Below are 20,281 nucleotides of genomic sequence, written 5' to 3' on the forward strand. Positions count from 1 at the left end.
CAGTAGCCTACGTCTTTTTCACCTGGGTAGCTTACATTTATTTAGTATAGGCCTATTTTATTGATTAATTTAAACCTTAAACAACAACACTAAATAATAATAATATTAATAATAAAAAATCATTAATTATTATTGAATAAATAATAGTAATAAAATAATATGTTTTACTTCTTCATAAATTATTATTATTTGAAGAAGAACCAGAAGGATAAAGGTTTTATTCAGTCACGAAACTGCTGCTATTCCTCTGCTGTCGTCGCTTCAGTGATGCTCGCGCGCAACAAAGCTCAGCTGATCGACGTCATCGAGTTTGAAAGTAACGGCTCCCCTCAACAAAGCCTGCCGCATCTTCCGCCGTTTGTTCGGCTCTCCGTTACAAGGTTTGTAAACTCGCCAAAGAAATATAAATACTCACTATATATTCAAACACACATATACATAAACTAAATTTATTATACATTACTACGTTTTTACAGTGTTTACCACTCGTTTATTGTACAGTATCTGGTATGAAGATTTTAGCCGCGATGCTAACTACGTTGATCTAATGAACAAATGGAAATTATTGACTTATTGTCTTAGACTGATTTAAAGTTAGTCATTCAATTCAACATATTCTGTACAACTGTGTCTTCAAATTGCTGATATACAGCCTGGCTAGTTTAGCTGATTCCTGCTGTCGTCATTGACGTTTGTTATGAATAACAAAAGCAGGTTAATATAGTTTGGTCTGTTTTTGTTTAGCCTAACTTTACTTACTACAGGTGCCCTCATTCTCTCAAATACCATTTTGAATCCATTTAGTGGTCAATAAATATTATGTTGTGAATAATCAGCTTTGTTATTTTGTTTCCCCAGAGCAACCAGTACAATGTTTCAGTGGCAACATTGAATTACAGTAAGTAACTGCACCACATGCAAGTACTTTATTACTATGAACTCTGTGTGCAACTCTGTGTGCTTTATTACTATGAACTCTGTGTGTATTGTTTGACTGTGTACTTGTTTTTTAATCAGTTATTCTCTGAAAATCTTCTTCCCTCATGCTCTCAAATCTCATTCATGTTACATTCATGTAATATCACAGGTTTGGTGCCAATAATGCTATGCATTTTTTACAGGCTATACCTTAATCATATTCATTTGAACCCTGAATTATAACTTCAAGTTTGTTCTTTTTTGACAAAAAAAGGAAAAAGCTATTAAATGGCTTCAGAAGACTTACAACACAACCCATAAAACATGAGTTGTGAATTCATTGATTATTTTTAGGATCTTTTCTGGGACATATTTGGAGCTTAACCATTTTTACATAAATTGTTGCATTGAATTGAGCTAGACAAGTGTACATAAGAATGGTTTCATGAATGAATTACACAATTTTTTTCTGCTTGTGTTTCATGCAGTGAAAGCGGACGGTGACTGGGGTTGCATTATGCCTGAGATCTGCTTTTGGGTTCCACAGACAGAAAGTCAAACAGGTTTGGAATGTCACAAGGCTGAGGAAATTATTTAAATTTCACAACTATCACTTTAATAACCTTACTAACAGTACATTTTGTACTTTGCAGGGACCTCGGTAAACTGAAATAAAAGTTTGAAGTTTGAACAAGAATAAAAATCCTCCTGTAGACCTGAAAATCATTGAAGTGACTGGACCGACTATCCACCAGAAAAGAGGAAAAACAAACAGAAAATGAAGCTGATGCACCTTTTCACTTTTCTAACTCGTTAAGTACCTCACATGTCCCTTGTGAAGATTTTATAATTGATTGCATTTTATGTTGCAGTGAGTAAAGGTGCGTTACATTTGTGAATTTCGTGAAATTACACAGGCAAAAAGGTCCATTGACCATTGTCAGCAGTGTAGCAATGTAATGTATGAAGCACCACACAAAATTGCTGATCGTGTGGATTCTTATTGAAATGACTGAATTCACCAGTGAACATTCACAGAACAACAGATCATTTTACTGCACCTTAACTCTGTTCAAATGGAAAATGTTTCCTGCTTGTTGTGACATAAGGAATACTGTTTCCGGGTCGAAGCCTCTACTTCTACTTCCTTTATATTGTTTCTAGATATTGAGAATACTCAACAACCATTTATGAACACTGTTGATTCAAGCCACACATTTAAGCTTTTCAAAAGCCATAGTGTACATTACAGTCTCCAGTCTAACGGCATCCCAGACTTCAACATTTTATGATTCAAAATAGCTGAATAACTAAACCATCTGAGATTTCGGAATAGAGATAAAGGTTAGGATCATAATTTTCAGGAATATTACAGAACAATGAGTGCATATTAGCACTGTTATTTGTTTTTGGCATCTGAGAGAGCTTTTGGACTTGGAAACAGTGATGTCGGACTTAAGCGAACTGAAACACGTTTTAAAATTAAGTGAAGATGGACATTTTTAATTAGTCAATTTTATTTTTTTACATTGATTTATTACATGGAACATGTGTTTTCTATGCATTTTGTTGAGATGTCTTTTCTTGTGTAGCCTATTGTATACACATGGTTGATTATTCATGTTACTTATGTATTATACAATTTTTGTGTATTCACTGATATTAATCTATTACTAGCTTTTTTCCCCAAATGCATTGAAGTGTATGTATTAAAATGGATCTAAAATATGTAATAAACTATTCTTATTTTGTATTTGGTTCAGTTCGTTTATTATAATAGAAGTTTATGGTAACCGTAGTAACAACATGAAATTAATTTAATATAAATTAAAAAAAAAAAAAAAATAGAAATTTGGTTCCTGGAGGCACCCAAAGTGGTTCCACACAGTGCTTCATATAAGAGTTCCTCAGGAAACCTGTGTGGTTCCTCAGAGAACCACCCCTTTTTAAAGGGTGCCTAGAGGATCTACAGACGGTTCCGCCGGTGTGGCAAAGTGAAGAACCCCAAAAGGTTCCTCCAGACACCTTTAATTTTTACAGTGTACAGACAAGAACGCATATTGAGAAACGGCTTATGAGACTTAGGGTACATTTACACAACAATGATATGCTTAAAACAGAAGTTTCTTTGAGTTTTCCTCGTACAGACGAAACCATGGATCCGCAAAAATGACCAACAAACGCTGTATTCTGCTGCCTGGCCATTAGATGGCGATGAAACACCATAGATTGAACACATAATACGCATGTGCATGACGTCATCGTTTTCAGAGGTTCGTGTTTTTGTTTTTTGTTTTTTACACGCAGACCGTTTTCAAAAACTTGCACTTTGAAACCCATTTTCAAAAGTTTGTGTTTTCAGCCACCCAAAACGCCGTTGTCGTAAATAAATGGCCAAAAACGCATATACGGTTTTATGTTTTTTGGTTGAAAACGGTGTCGTGTAAACAGCACCTTAAACATTGTCACGTATTTGCCAAGCTCCATCTTCACACCGGCATAATTAGCACCACCACATTTAAGCCTGCACGCCACACACTCTTTTTGTCTGGTCTCGACTAGGACTACGTTGCGTAATCAATCTCTTGCATTTTTTTTTCCTTTTTTGAAAATTTATAGAAACGCTATTGTGTTTTTTTTTTGTGTGTGTGTTTTTTTTTTTGTTGTTGCTTTTGCTTTTGCTTTTGGGGCAAATTGGAATGCAAAATTATTATTTTTTGTAGTTAGTTCCCGTTCACCACTATAAATTTAAAACTATGATGACATCTGCTACTGAGAACACCGAAAATGTGAAAAGGGTCCATTGTAAGTGCAAATTCAAGGATGAGTTAGTTATTGTCTGTAGTAGGCTAAACAACAAAATATGGATAATTTGTTCACAACCCTGAACATTCCTTTAATTATGAAATGCTCTCCTATCTTGTTGAAATCTAGATAGGTCCCATAATTCCCTCCGCCCTGCATCTCATGCAATTCTACAAACCCTGTTCATCAAATTCCATTATATTTTCTTACCAAGCAGATCTGTCTGGCATCTCATTGTAAAAACACGTTCCTGGGAATCCTGGTCAGGAGAGATAATTTATACCTCTATAAGTGTAGGTTATGACAGGGCCTTCAAAAGAAATATCCAACTATTCCTTGCTACACTAGTCTAGTTTGTTCATTAGATCAGAATATGTTCATGAAAAGGCCTTCAAGATGAAGAGCAGTACTTATGCGGTGCCTCTTCGGTCTCCGAACAGAAGCAATAAATGGTTTTCAAATTGAAGAAATGTTGACCTTCAACTACAAGGGCAGAAATTGGCAGTCTGACTCTTTTGGTTGAGAGATGGGCGGTATTAATGTGTATTGATCCAGACTGGATTGAAAATGGCATTAGGTTGTTTTGTGACGCACAGAATGAGAGAAGCTAAACATAGAGGACAGCTAAAAACCCACAAAATGATTAGAAGGGATAATGTAGGCTAAAAAGGAGGTGTGTGTGTGCATTCACAGATGCCAGTGCCTGAATGTGAAGGATTTAGTTAACCAACACGGCTTAGATACACACTTATTTAATGCCCCAGCAGAACATGTTGATACCAGAAAATCTTCAATGGTAAATGTTCCATCTCATGGGGGTGTACTTGTCCACTTAATTTTAATGACAGAGTATTACTGCAATCCTCTAATGAACTGGATTCATTCATCAAATGATGCAGTCCTTTAAAGGGAGCAGCAGGCCTAGCAGAATGAGTTGGAATGAGTTCAGCTTTAATAAGGAGCAGGGTGACACTGGCCCACATGGTTTCAAAATATACTAATGGAGTAGGGGGAAAAAATGAACAAAACAAACAAATAGCATTTTGTTGCAAACAAAATAAACATAGCACCAAATATCAGTAGTCAACTGTATCCTAATCCCCCGTATCCAACATTTAAACGTACAGTATGTATTTTTTTTCGCCGCTAGGGGTCGCTAACCTCTTACAATAACAAAGACGTAGTTTGATGACACAACATTTGCTAAGAATTATGGATCTTGTCGTCAACGTCAAGCCGACCGATCTAATAATGTTTATGGATGAGTGAATACATCAATGTTTTTATCATGACTGTGATATGAAGCAGGTCGGGATTGCTAAGAGACAGCTATTAGCTCCACACGCGATGCGAGTCCCGCGGATATAAAAGGAATGAGGACATTTCATTACCGAACTACACGCAAGTGCAGAATTACAACTTACAGGTCAGTTTATTAGACAAATTAAACTTGTGAGGTAACGCAGCGCTGTTTCACCTGGTCTAACATTACACTATCACACTAAACTGCATTTAAATGTGTTGAAATTTGTGTTAGTTTGTCTGTATGAGACTAGCAGTAAGCTAGATCAACATTAGAATAACATACAGATCATATTCTAACATTTTATCATTGTTGAACTATATAACATTGATTAGTTTTATGTAAATGTGCTCACCTGTTTAATAAAGTACATGTAGGAGAGGTCAAAGTCTCGGACGTGGAGCTCTCGGCATCTCGAAAACACTGCGCTGATATTGATTCTCGTTTTAGTTCTCCTTTTTTATCCAAAGTCTGCTTGCCATGGTCCATAATGTTTGAACGAAACAACAACAGCGTGCAAATAGACATTGCGAACTAACAGTTGTCCACGTCTGTCGCCTTGGTTACTATCAGAGGGCTCTGGTTGCTATGGCAGTACGAGCGGAAACCAGGGACAACGCGGATATGACGACAACAAAACGGAAATAAAGAAACGGGACGTGTCTTCGAATTAAATTACAAATTTCTCCTGGTTTGTTGACATAAATGGTTTGATTAGAATTAAAATCACTGCTGTAAAAAAAATATATACAAATAAGTAACATTACATGTAATAGCATTTGGTTCCAGACTAGCTTACAGACCCCTGAAGGTGTCCTGTGGTATCTGGCACCAACAAGTAAGCAGTAGATCCTTCAAGTGGTTAGGTAAGTTCTGAGGTGGAGCTGCCGTGGATCAAACTTGTTGGTCTAGCACATCCCATAGATGCTCAACTGAATTTGGAGGCCAGGGCAACACCTTGAACTCTTCAGCATGTTCCTCAAACCATTCCTGAACAATGTGTGCAGTGTGGCAGGGTGCATTATCTTGCGGAAAGAGGCCACTTCCACCAGGGAACACCATTGCCATGAAGGGGTGTACCTGGTCTGCAACAATGTTTAGGTAGTTGGCACATGTCAAACTTAAGTCCACATTAATGGTCGGACCCAGGGTTTGCCAGCAGAACATTAGCCAGAGCATCACACTCTCTCCACTGGCTTGTCAACGTCCAAAAATGCAGGCCCGGGGTGGGTAATCGGGAGAATCGGGAGAATTACCGGTGGGCCGCTTTACTTTTGGGCCGGTCGAGGAATTTTTTTTATTTTTTTTTCCCCACATTTGTCACGTTAGTTACATTAGGCTACACACGTTCCGCATTCTGACACCGCAGCGCGCAGCCTCTGCATGGGTTGTACCATGTGAGGGAGTTCTCCCCTCCCCTCCGATAGAATTGGTTGGGTCCATAGCCCGTCTTTTCCAAAACGTTTTCTCAGGTAGGCTACCGCGGCACCGGGGACTGGGACTGGGAGGAAGAGGCCAGGAGGTATGGAAGCTTGTTTCCGCCACAGAATAAAACATTTTAAAAGATAATTGCTACTTTTTATCTCACAATTGCGAATTTTCAGAATTGCGTGAAATAAAGTCGCAATTGCGTGTTATAAAGTCAGAATTGCGTGTTATAAAGTCAGAATTGCAAGATATAAAGTCAGAATTGCGTGTTATAAAGTCAGAATTGCAAGATATAGAGTCAGAATTGCAAGATATAAAGTCAGAATTGTCTGAAATAAAGTCACAATTGCTTCTTATAAAGTCTAAGTGAATTATTATTTAACCTTTTACATTATTTGTTGAACCATGGTATTAATACAAACTACACAATAGTAAGAGCTGAACTGTTGCTTCATTTATCCAATTTGGAAAAAGTGCTAATTTGGAATTCCACCATGGAAAAAGTGGGCCGGTCTTGGGCCTGAAACTCACGGGCTGAAAAGTGGCCCCACTCCGGCCCTGCCAACGTGCATAGTGGTTCCATCACTTCCCCAGGTAAACTGAGTACACAAACACGGTCGTCCACATGATGTCAAAGAAAACTGAACTCATCAGAGCAGGCGACCTTCTTCCACTGCTCCAAGGTCCAGTTCCGACGCTTGCGTGCCAAGGCGCTTTCAACAGGGGTCATCATAGGCACTCTGATTGGTCTGCGTTTACGATCCCCATACGCAGAAAAGTGTGATTCACTGTGTGTTGACACAATCCTCCCATACCCATCATTAAAATGTTGTATGATATATTAGAGCTGTCAAAATGAATGCGCTAACACATGCGATAATTTTTTTTCATTTTAACACGTTAAAAATATTTAAAGCAGGTAACGCAGCATCCGTTTTGCTTTGTTTTGTTTTTCCTTTGGATGCGCTACAGTAGCCTAAATGATCATGCTATCATTCCTTCAACTGCTATTAAGCCATTCAAAAAAAAAAAGAGCTTCAATCTGTACTGGCAAGCTGTATATGAATCTCCAGACACACACAGGACTCATGCACACAGAAAGCCACTCTTTCACACTTGAATGGACAAAAACACAAAATTATGCCAAAATGCCCGCATTGTTGAGTATCCTCGTAAGCACAGTCTTAAATGAGTTAAATAAAGTCTTAAATGACTGTAAAGAGTTGTCAAGTCAAGTTTATTTATATAGCGCTTTTCACAACATAGATTGTATCAAAGCAGCTTCACAGTATTAAATTAAAACAATACATCAATGTTTGTTTCTAGTGGAACGTCCACGTTTGGTAATGCTGATCAATAGTATTGTTGATTGATTAATTAAATTAAATATCCCCAAATATCCCCAACTGAGCAAGCCAAAGGCAACAGTGGCAAGGAACCGAAAAACTCCATCAGGTGACCTAATGGTTGTGAGGCCATGGGATATGTGTCAGAACAGTGTCATGTGCTTCAAATCTTAAAGTGACAGCAGCCTAATAAACCTGCTGCTGTGATGTCTGTCAATAGCTATGTTTCCATCCACATATTTGTATGCGCATTTTGGGATATCGCATTAAAAAAACACAGTATGTTTAAACCAAGATGTGCTTGAATTCTAAAATTGTACATAAAATCTTATTGGATACATTTTTATCCGTTAAGAAAACATGCGTATAAACTAAGATGGAAACACATTTATACAACAAATTCCTCAATGCGCATTAAAAAAGTAATATTACTTTGCGATGGGACGGCCAACCAGAAGTCTGATCTCGTTGCACAGCATCTGAAATGCTGTTTTGGTTGTTCTGAAATGCCTAAACAATGTCGGTCGTCAAAGTGGTTCGGTATAATTACCTCCCAGAACTGTCTTACACAACTGGGTTTGTAAACAGCAGGCATCTTCCTCAGAAAACAAGTTAACATGACCACGTTTTTTGCATTTCGTCTGCACGCTCTGAGGAGTAACATATTATATATAGTGGATTGTCCTACTACATCAACTTCCATTTTTCTTAGTGATATTTATCGCCATTTTATCAGGGACTGGATGGAAACAGTGCTTTATTCGCAAATGTTTTATGCGATATTCCAAATTGGCGCATTAGTTAAATTCGCAACTTTGGATGGAAGCATAACTATTAATTTAAATCAAAAGACAAAGAGAAAATCAATCACTGCTCTTGAATGAATAACTTTTGTAGCTTTACTAAAGATTAATCTATTTTTAAATTATAATTTGCAGTGAAGACTGTAAAGTGTTTGATTTTTAATTTTCTACATCAATTCGGAGATTAACTTTGAAATTATTACAATATAAAAATGTATTAAAAACTTTAATGCTTGCGATGCATAAAAATGCGCGCCTGCCGTGGAAGGTATTACATGACATGCAGTGGCGCCGTCTCAATATCTGTCAGAAAGTAAAAGTAAACATTTGAGAAAGAAAAGGCAAGTATAACTAATTTGATCCGTGCATTCGATCTTAAAGTGACAGCTGCCTAATAATAAAGACAACGATTTTTTTCTTTGTCTTTTGTTGTTTGATTAACATTAATGACACTCGCTGCTCTTGAATGAATAACTTTTGTAATTTTAATTATAAGGATTAATCTGAATTTATTTTTTCCCAGAAGACTATCCAGTATTATTTTACAGTTGATTCCTTATGAAATTTCTTTAGTATTTCATACCTCAATACTAGTTAGACCTACCTGAAGAAGAAAGAAAAAAGCATTTTTTAATATATCTTTATTCTATTGTATTTATTTGTGCTACCGCTTGTAATTTTTTTTTTTTTACTGACTGTTTACTTGTCTTTGTTGTGAATTCAATTCAACATTTGAAATCAGGCTTGTGCTGTATCAGCTATTGTGCAACAAAATTGCTCCATTGTAAAAACAAAAATGCACTGCATTATTTATTTATTTTTTTATTATTATTAAAAACGCAAGCATGAGTCTCAGCTTTGCCACAGGCAAAGTCTGTTTTCTTCTACTGTCAGTTTTTCTCTTTCAGGTCACCTGAGGTCATGGCGGAACAGCTTGCTTTATCTAGATACCAAAACAACACATATACTGTTTAACAGCTCAGACATCTGAAGCTAACTATTGCTCTCTTTAGTAATGAGGTTTACTGTAATGTGTGTGTTAAGTACAACAGGATGCCATGTCTGCTCACTTGAGTAGAGTACATTACCATTCAAAAAAAAAGTATTTTTTTTTTACAGAGAAAATTACATCAGCAAGGGCACATTAAATTGATGTAATTAAATAGTTACAAATTATTTCTATTTCAAAGAAATGCAGGCAAAAATGTATCAGTTTCCACAAAATATTACACAGTACAGCTGTTTCAACTGTGATAATAAGAAATGTTTCTTGAGCTGCAAATCAGCATATCAGAATGATTTCTTAAGGATCATGTGACACTGAAGCTTTGCCATCTCAGGAATAAATTACATTTTTAAATATATTAAAATAGAAAACATCTGTTTTAAATTAATAATATTTCACAATATGACTTTTTTACAGTATTTTTCATTAAACAAATTCACCCTTGGTGAGCATAAGAGACTTCTTTCAAAAACATTTTAAAAATTCGACCAACCCTAAACTTTTGAACAGTATGTTTCTGGTTGCAAGGAGAAAGACTAAGAGAAAGAAAGAAAGAAATAAAAAGAGAAAAGGGAAATTAGATTTGGATGACTAGAAAAGTGAACTGGCCTGAAAATTATATGTGTGTGTGTGTGTGTGTGTGTGTGTGTGTGTGTGTGTGTGTGTGTGTGTGTGTGTGTGTGTGTGTGTGTGTGTGTGTGTGTGTGTGTGTGTGTGTGTGTGTGTGTGTGTGTGTGTGTGTGTGTGTGTGTGTGTGTGTGTGTGTGTGTGTGTGTGTGTCTGTGTGTGTGTCTGTGTGTGTGTGTGTGTGTGTGTGTGTGTGTGTGTGTGTGTGTGTGTGTGTGTGTGTGAGTGAGTACACATGTTTTTCTATCCCGGTGGGGACTTCAACATTAATGCACACAGACTCATGGGGATTTCTGTCACCATGGGGACCTCACGAGGAAACAAGCTTATAAATCATACAGAATTTGTTTTCTTATGAAAATTTAAAAAATGTTTTATGTCATTGGTAATGGAACATAATGGCAGATTAAATAATTATCAATATAGATGATCAAATCTTAGCTTTTCTCAATACAATCATCAATACACACTCTCTGGGGACCCTATGGCCGACCCAGGATTTCTTCATGTGCCAGTTAAATCTCAAGAAAGCATCGATAGAACTATAGAGGAATTTACTTAATGTTTGTTTGGTGTCAGTTTTTCTGTCAAAAGTGGAGCATATTAAAACATTATGTTAATCATACAATGTTTTAAAACTAGCCTTGTTTTATCAGGGGCAAAGTCTGGCGAGTTTGAGTGAAAAGCAGATATCAGAGGTCCTCCTGTCCTCTTGCATCAGAGCTGTGCTTTCATCTGCCATAAAGCTTGGGGCAAAATCTGCTGACTTGCCGTCTCCATCCTCAAAGTCAACGGATGAATCTGTTTGGGTAAAACCGCTTTGAGAGAAAAATTGTGCTTATGAGATTTAAAAAAAAAAAAACTGAACTTTCTCTGTTTTTTGTTCCATGAGCCCTGTTTTGTTCCATGACCCCTTTATTTGATGTGCATATATTGACAGAGCACTAATCATGTTAAGCAAAAAGGTCAATACACCATGCAGAGGTGACCCTTCCCTGCGTCAATAGCGAATGTAGATCCTGTTTAAAATAGCAGGAGGGAAAGCCCTACCTGCATAGCTTTTATGCACGGAGAGTTAGTTCTCCGAAATCAGCTAGAGAATGCTGCGGATTTTCCTCAGGAATACAGTCAAAGCTGATATCAGCAACATGGCCCTGTGATACAGTAAGGAACGTGCTGCATCAGGTTGACCTCGATGACCTCAAAGCATGTGATGGATAGATCATAGCCTAATTAAAAATAAAAACAGACAAGATAACATTTCGTAATTGTACACACTCCATCCTATTTTCCACACATTATCACTAGAGAATCATGTTGCTTGAGCTGTCATATTTCCATGTCATTTTTCCATATTAGATCACTTTATCTCTGTCATCAGTAAGTGATTAACAAGACACTTTCATTCCAGCAGGGATTAATATCCGCTTCACTGCATGTCCTAATCCTAATCTATATGCAGCCTGCAGAATATTTCCAGCCACACCAGGGTGATAGATGGCCAGCTGTCCTCATGTGGTTATTCATGGAGGATAAATACCTTCTTTTTTTTATTATTCTGAAATGTTTTGGGTTAAAACTTGTAAAGAAGTGCAGCTGCTTCAATTATTCATTTTTCAATTATTATTTATTTGCTGCTCACGCATCTGTTTGGTATAATGGGTCTTCTCAGAATCTCTACAAAATGCAACATCTAGTTCTAGGTCAGTGCTGAAATATTTATGAATATGCAAATATTTGTTTAGAAGGGTGCAGCCCAGTTCGAAGTTGTGGGGCCATCTCTCCTGAGATCTCTCTAGTTGCATATTCATAAGCGTCTATCAGACCTGTCCTGCATCACTTGGCGGAGTGATGGGGTTTGCAAAAAAAATTTGCACGCATGTGGTAAGCTGACAGATGACGTCATTATCATTTTTTAGGTCTGCCTCTCAATGTCTTCTCTGATGATGTGCAAACTGGATGGAGGAGTGGGCAATAAGGTTGTCCAATAGCTAGACAAGAATCAATCCAGCAACCTGTCACTCAGATAAAATGATCACAGCAAATAGCAAACAATGTTGACTCAACGATCCAATCAATTCCAAATGGACAAAATCAAGTCCCATCATTATTATTCTTGTTCAAGAAGCCATTGGAATAATCATAATTACGAGTTCTGAGCACATCAATGTCCAAGTGAAGTCATATTTACAAATAAAAAAACAAACTGTGTCATTGGAATGGGCATTTTTCAGTTTGAAACTCTGATCTATAATATAATATAATATAATATAATATAATATAATATAATATAATATAATATAATATAATATAATATAATATAATATAACATAACATACAGTAATATACAACATAACATAACATATAGAGATCAGAGAGTGGAAAGCAAGTCTGTAGTAGAAAAATGCTGTGAAGTTAATCACTCAACTTTCACTCTTTGCTTTATGTACTGTAACAAAAAACATTTAGTTTATACCATGTATAAGTTATAGAAATTAATCAATTGAATCATTTTGCATTCAGGTGTAATTATTTGGGGTTTTGTGCACAATAACATTCTTTTGTTTTGTTTAGGATACTTCTGTGTTATGTTTCTAGCTTGTGTGATGTTGTAATAACGAATGCCTGACTCAGAGGTACAAGCTTCCCATGTGCACTTGAAGGGAAGAAAAGAGTCCAAGCATCTTACTGGAGATTTAATATTATATGGTTTCCCACTCCACAGGGGAAAAAAATGCTAGATAATAAGCTATGCAGCAATTATTTTTATTTTATTTTTTGTATACTGCAATGGGTCGTATCCATTTCTCAAGGATATAAAACTCTATTCCTTACTTAGAGATCTTGCCCATGGACTCTAAAATCTCTTAGAAAGTACATTTCTTTTGCAGTCAGACACACACACAAAAAAAAATTAAAGCGAGAGAGAGCGAGAGAGAGCGAGAGAGAGAGAGAGAGAGAGAGAGAGAGAGAGAGAGAGAGAGAGAGAGATAGAGAGATAGAGAGAGAGAGCGAGAGAGAGAAAGAGAGAACCGGTTAGAGACACGTACAGAACAAGAGGAAGGCAGATGTTTAAAGTCATATGAAAGGGGTCTGTCAGCTCTTTTACCATTTGAAGTGAAATTACTAAAGGATTGAGCAATTAAGTGAACTCCTGGTTTGACATGCAAATTTTCACATTACTGTTTTAGTCTATGCTTGACCTCACAGTATTCAAGCTCTCACCCATACTTTCTCTCCCACTCTTCATCTCTATGGATGCGATCCATCTTTACCACTGAGAGTGATGAAGCCCAGATAGCATTCACTTGGTTGATGGTGTGTGGGTGAATTGCTGGAAGAATGCAGGACAAAAAAACAAAACAAAAAAATAAAAGAAAATAATATGAAAATGTACAACACGTATTGGCAATCACTGGCATCGCCTGGCTCAATCTGTCACTCTATATTTTTTACAGGCTTAAGGCAAAATGTGGGCGTAATAAGTCATGCATGCACACAACACATGCAGGCTCCAGAAGGTAGTACAATATGTTGGCTGTACAATTTACTCCATATGTAGCTGCATTTAAATGCAAATTAATTAATTAGTTAAATCCCAATAAAACACTTACTGTGCTTAATTGTATTTGTAATTTCAAATTTATAGACTGCATAGAAAACAATCCCTTAGGCCTGTTTCACACCGCTTGCAAAATTAACATAAGCAGTGTATATTAATTTATTTTAATATTTAAATATTAATAACTTACAGAATTCACACTGCACACTGTGGTGCTGTTTTTTTTTATGGCAGAGAGCATTCAATTAATCAGAAAACATATTTACAATGCACTGTAAACCTATTTACCACATCTATTTCATTATGCTTTTATGAATAATATAAAATAATGGAGAGAAGTATGCACCCATTTGAAGAAAAAAAAGACATGTACAGTAAATCTGACTAAATCAACTATTTAAGCCATTTATAGCTACACTTTGGGGTTTTACTCACACGTAGATTAATTTAGATGTGATCTACCTCTTCATAAGATTTCTGAACGACCATGTTTATAATTCTCAATGGCCCACTTCATTTAACCATTTAATATTTATGGACATAATTAAAATAAATATTGGATGTAATAACACAGAAATCACTACTTTTTTTCTAGGTCTGCAGAGAAATTTTGTCATTGTGAAATCACAACACTTGCTGTTAACTCTTCATTTATGTGGTGTGAAGGCCTTAGAATTACATACAGCTGAAAAAAATAATATACACATATCTGGAGACATACATTCAACAATATTATTGATCTGACTGCGCTGACACTATTGGATGAGAACTGAACTGAGCTGGACGACGATATCACTGTTTTATTGCAGAACTGCTTTATAGATGAAATGAACTAATTGATTATCTTTACAATAGAACTGAATCAACACTGAATTGACTTCATCTGAACAATGACACTATTTTCTTTTAGAGCCACTGTTCAGCCAAAAGGAACTCTATTTGCACCATTGAATCATTTTCCTTTCATCACTGTAAATCTGCTTTTTCAATCTGTACTGTATAAAGCGCTATATAAATAAAGGTGACTTGACTCTCTTGGTGAACTGAAAGTGTGACTAAATAATGCGCATCTTAATTAATCTGCCAGTACTCACTCACATTACTCATCTGTCAAGATCTCAGGTCATTTGTATCTGTGTGAACGTTTGATCACAACTCAACATGGCTGCCACTAAGCAACAACAACCAATCTGGATGATTCATGCCCTGTCATGTGACTAGTTTCACATCTCATTCAATTCAGCTGTGACTTACTGTGTTGCCTTCACGTGCTATCGGAAATTTCCTACCCCCCACTTCTGAAGTCTTGATTAAAAGCTTGTCACATTCAAGGGCTTTGTTGTCAAAAGAACATGAATCATGGACGACACCAGATTTATTCTTTATTGGGAAAGTCTTATTAAAGCCAAAATGATATTTAGCGTCCCATTTAATCGAAACATTTACCGCTCTATCTAGATTCTGGAATTTTGGTCCAATTGTTTGCTGTGTATGAAACATACAATACGCTTATTATAAGATAAGGCGATGTAAACAAATTTTGTTTTCTTTTTGAATACATTTTAAAATTTAACCTTTTCCTGTGATGACAAAGCTTAATTTTCAGCTGTCATTACTCCAGTCTTCAGTGTCACGTGATCCCTCAGAAATCATTCTAATTTGCTGGTGCTCAATTATTATTGGTCCTTAATTATTATTAATGGTTCTTACTGTTATCAGTGCTAAAAAGAAAAACTAAATCTTTTGTAACATAGCCCAAATGTCTATGTCACTTTTGATTCATTTAATGCATCCTTGCTGAATAAAAGTATTAATTTCTTTAAAAAAAATTCTGATACCCTAAACTTTTGTTTATGATTAAACAATGATAGTGTAACATGGTTTCCACAAAAGTATGAAGCAGCACCCCAGCAAACACATTTATGTTGTGGCAATGTCTGTGGCAAGTTGCATTTCTACTATGGTAATGTTGCGGTACTCGCAACATTGTAACAACGTAGAATTGTTAGATGCAACAGGGCTGTTGTTGCTCAACATTCAGCAACTGAGAGACGACGTTCTTCAGACAATTATTATTATTTTATGCTAGATTTAGATATCCTTCATTTAGCATGTTATGTTTTGAGGTAAATTTTTAATTAGTCACATGTTAGATAATTACAGTACTTTATATACTTATTAAATATTGTGAATCCTTATTAATATTTAATGGGCCTATCAGTAAATTACTCTAATTATAACCTCCAAGTGTACACTTTGAAGATTAAAAATGACAGAAGGTTACGTTAATTCAACTTTATTAAAACTGCATGGTAGCCTACCTAATTGCACTTCCAAAAGGCATGCATTTGTGGAAAAAGAAAAAAAAACTAAATAAACGAATATACAAATTTATTTTAAGTATAATCAATAAAACATAAAAAGCAAAGGCAGATCAGAACATTTAATGAACAAAACCGGGTTCTGTACATGGCAGATAGGGGAGCGTATAGTCGAAAGCCGGGGCGATAAATGTCGGTAACCGGAATCAGTCCAGGAAACATCAACAAATCGTCCCCTTGGAATTATAAGGTTCTATCTGACATTTTTGTCAAAATTTAGTTATTCACATATTCTTATTCTGTGACCACTTCTTTACATTATGTGATGTTGTTTTTTAAGTTGTGTACATTTTGGAACTTTTTATTTAGAAAATAAAAAGGTTCTTTCTACACAGTCGAATGGAAGGCAAAAACTTTAAAGCTCAATATCTCAAAACTGCTCAGAACGCAGATAGAACCTTATAATTCCAAGGGGACGAAATCCAGAAGAGCAAAGAAACGAATGAGACTATAGTGTTGGAGATTTTATTTTGCCTCATGTAAAAGTCTGTATTGCTGTGTCTCAGACAGAAACCAGGTTAAACCAGGTCAAAGGGTTTGTGAGGATAGAAAAGTGCAGTGACGAGTACATAATGTGGTCAAGTGGTTGTCCAGACACCCTTGGCACAACCTTAAGCAATGGCCCTGAAAAGTGAACATTGTGACAACGCTGTAACAACCTTCACCACACAACGTAGTTATAGCAACCTTTTGGCCATGTTGTTAAAATGTTGTTAGAAGGTTGGGTAAGCTGTGCCGACGTTCTGTGTTTGCTGGGACTACTGCTTTCAACATTAATAAGAAGAAGAAATGTTACTTGAGCATCAAAATCAACATGGGATCACGTGAGACTGAAGACTGGAGTGACGGCTGCTGAAAATTCAGGATAAGAGAATGGTTATTCCAAACTTTTGACCGGTAGTGTATATACTTAAATATTATATTTCTGGCATCCCATAATTTAAACTGCACAATGAAGTGCAGCACATCACATTGTACCAGAGTATTTACAGTTCTTGGCAACCCTCTATGTATTAGGTTTCAAGAAAGTAAATTCCTACACCCAGTGCTTTATTCATAAACATGAAATCCCAGAACAAGAAGTATGGATCTTGGGCGGGAGGTTATAGAATGTATTAAAAAAAAAAAAGAGTGTGTTTAACTGGTGTGTTGAAATAGTGCTGTCACTTAATAAACAGCTTTTATGAAAGTTCCTGCTAAAGAACAAAGAAGCAATGAATCAATGCAAGTTCTGTATTTCTCTCGAGAGTTGTCTTTGGTCCATCACTTTCCAATGGGGTTTGGCCGGTTATGGACCGCTTTGCCCCTGATGGCAGATTTTATAACTTCACTATTTGGATCCAAAAAGCATCTTTCAGCCATTCAATCCTAGATCTGTATTCTGACTGTGTAAAATCTTTCAGTATGCTATATTGGATGTTTTACTAGTGCTGATTTTTATGGAGGGCTCTTTTATAAAATCATAAATTCATTGACATTTATTTTTACCTGTCTGCTGTCGCTCATATCACGGATCAAGATATTCATTCAGCTTGGGTTTGTGGGATTGGAGGCATTTTTATTGTGCCATCAGGCAATCAGCGTTGTAGTAATGTCATATTCCTGCGGCTTCAGATTGGCTTCTGGCTTGAAAGCAGTGTCACTGTGACGTATGCCATCAAAGTACTGCAAGAGTGATTCGAGGGCAGTCAGCTGGTGTGTGTGACTGCACAAGCTCTGATGATGACACAGCTGTTTCACAATTGACCAGACTCACTGATGACAACGATGACGTGCATTTTGTTTTTATTCTGACACCTTCAATTACACTAATGCTCACAAATCCATGTTTTTATAACAGTAAAAACTCCAATGGTTGCAAAACTAAGTGCCCTAAACAAAGACAGTAGATTTCAACTCACCAGCTGAGCAATTTTTTTTTTTTTCAAAGTATTATAGACCTCCTTAGGTCCACAAGTGTGAATTAAAGGGATAGTTCACCTTTCGTTCATCTTCGGAACACAAAATCTTTTTAAAGAAATCTGAGAGCTTTCTATCCTTCCATTGACAGCTATGAAACTACCAATTTGAAGCTTTAAAAAGTTCATAAAGAAATCAGAAAACTAATCCATAAGAATTGAGTGGTTTAGTCCATATTTTCTGAAGAGACTCAATCGCTTTATATGATGAACAGATTGAATCTAGGTTTTTATTCACGTGCAAACATTCATCAACGCACACATCAGTTATGATAAACAGAAGCTGAAGCATGTTCGCTTGATGTGTGATAACCAACGAGGTTCATTCTCATGTGTTACGCAGCACGTTTGAGCTTCTGCAAGAACCAATGAGGTTTGTGCTCGCGCGTTCGGTTAAGCTTCTGTTTATGTTAGCTGATCAGTGTTTATATGTAAATAAAAGCCTAAATCTGTTAAGTAAATGCTCAATTTCATATGGATTCGTTTTACGATCTCTTTATGAACTTTTTGAAGCGTCAAAGATGTAGTTGCGTAGCTGTCTATGGAGGGACAGGAAGCTCTCAGATTTCATCAAAAAGATCTTTATTTGTGTTCCAAATATGAACAAAAGTCTTATGGGTTTGGAAAGACATGACGGTGAGTACATGAGGAAGTAAGAAGGGTGAGTAATTAATGACAGAATTTTCCTTTTTGGGTCAACTATCCCTTTAAGAACCAGCAAATTGTTGGTTGAGTGATAGACCAATCCGTGCATAACTACACATCTTGTGCCCCAGGTTGTTGTTGTTTTTTTTTCAACATGAGTTTACTGTACATTTACACAGGGCTATGGTTATCCCTGCATGCTGACATTGGGTTTTTATGACAGAGAATTTCATGCAAAGGTAAAAGTAGGTTCCGGACCCAATCCTGAGAATGCTGGATTCAGATCCACACAGGTCCAGCATAAATTAAAAGAATTAGAATCTAGACTTGTTGGCTGATATGTAGGCTACCCTTTTTTTTTTTTTTTTTTTTTTTTCAAGATTACAATGACAAACCACAAGATACAGATGATTCTCACATTGAGAAGAATTGAATATTTTTTGTGTTCTTTAGTGGCAATACGCGAAACTAAACCCATACACATACAACTAGGGTTGCTTATACACGGAATAACAGAACTGGGTCAAATAACTCTATCACAGGTGATTCTCCATTGGAAATGCTTTGCAGTCTAGGAATATTCTTAATCTGTGTCTGGGAAGCCCAGGCCTGCTCATCTGCAAATCACCTCAAATTAAATGGACTATTTTTGAATCAGCTCATGATATCATCAAATTACAACAGCCTAAACCCTGATCAGCCTGCGTCCGGCGCTAAAATCTGTCTCACGTACAAGGAACAGCAAATCAACACAGATTCATTAAACTTAAAATTGCTGTTCGTACCAAAAAAAAAAAAAAAAAAAAATCCATACACTGTGAATGATAGCTTCCACAAAATTGACCACCTATTATGTTCCAACCATAACCACACCTGGACGGGGTCAGAATAAATCACCCCTCCTTCCACATAAAGGGTTCAGTTATTTTTATAAATAGATATGAATCCCTTGGTCGCAGAGGGCGATAAAGGCAGGACAGGTACAGATTAGTGCATAATTCTGTTAGAGGGGAGTGTAAATCCTAGCATTTTTATGTTGTTCATTCGCTCTCTAACGCACTTGTTCATTCAGTTGGGTTGGATTACACAGAGTGATGTCACAACAGCATGTTTCTCTCTCTCTCTTTATGGAGCAACAGTGGTGGGCAATCAGCTAGAATTATTGCATAAGCTTCAATCTAATACTGTACTTTAATACTTTTATTGGAGTGTTGATGATACTGCCTGCTTTTTGCCCCAGAAAAATATCTGCACCCGTTCTTAAGAAAAAAAAAAAAAAAAAAACTTTCAAAATGTTAGATTTTATGGTTAGAACAAGATTTATTTATTTAGTTTGCTAATGGCATAAAAGTACACATTCAGGGTTTATTCTCTGGAATAAAACGTCTACAAATTGTATTTTTTAAGCAGCTTTTATCTTGTTTTAGCTGTTTTACTTTTTTTTTAAATCTTGTTTTAAGAATGATTAAATAATTTTACTAGAAAATAAAATAAAAATA

This window comes from Scardinius erythrophthalmus (assembly GCF_964197995.2).
Source record: "Scardinius erythrophthalmus genome assembly, chromosome: 3".
Classification (NCBI taxonomy): Eukaryota; Metazoa; Chordata; class Actinopteri; order Cypriniformes; family Leuciscidae; genus Scardinius; species Scardinius erythrophthalmus.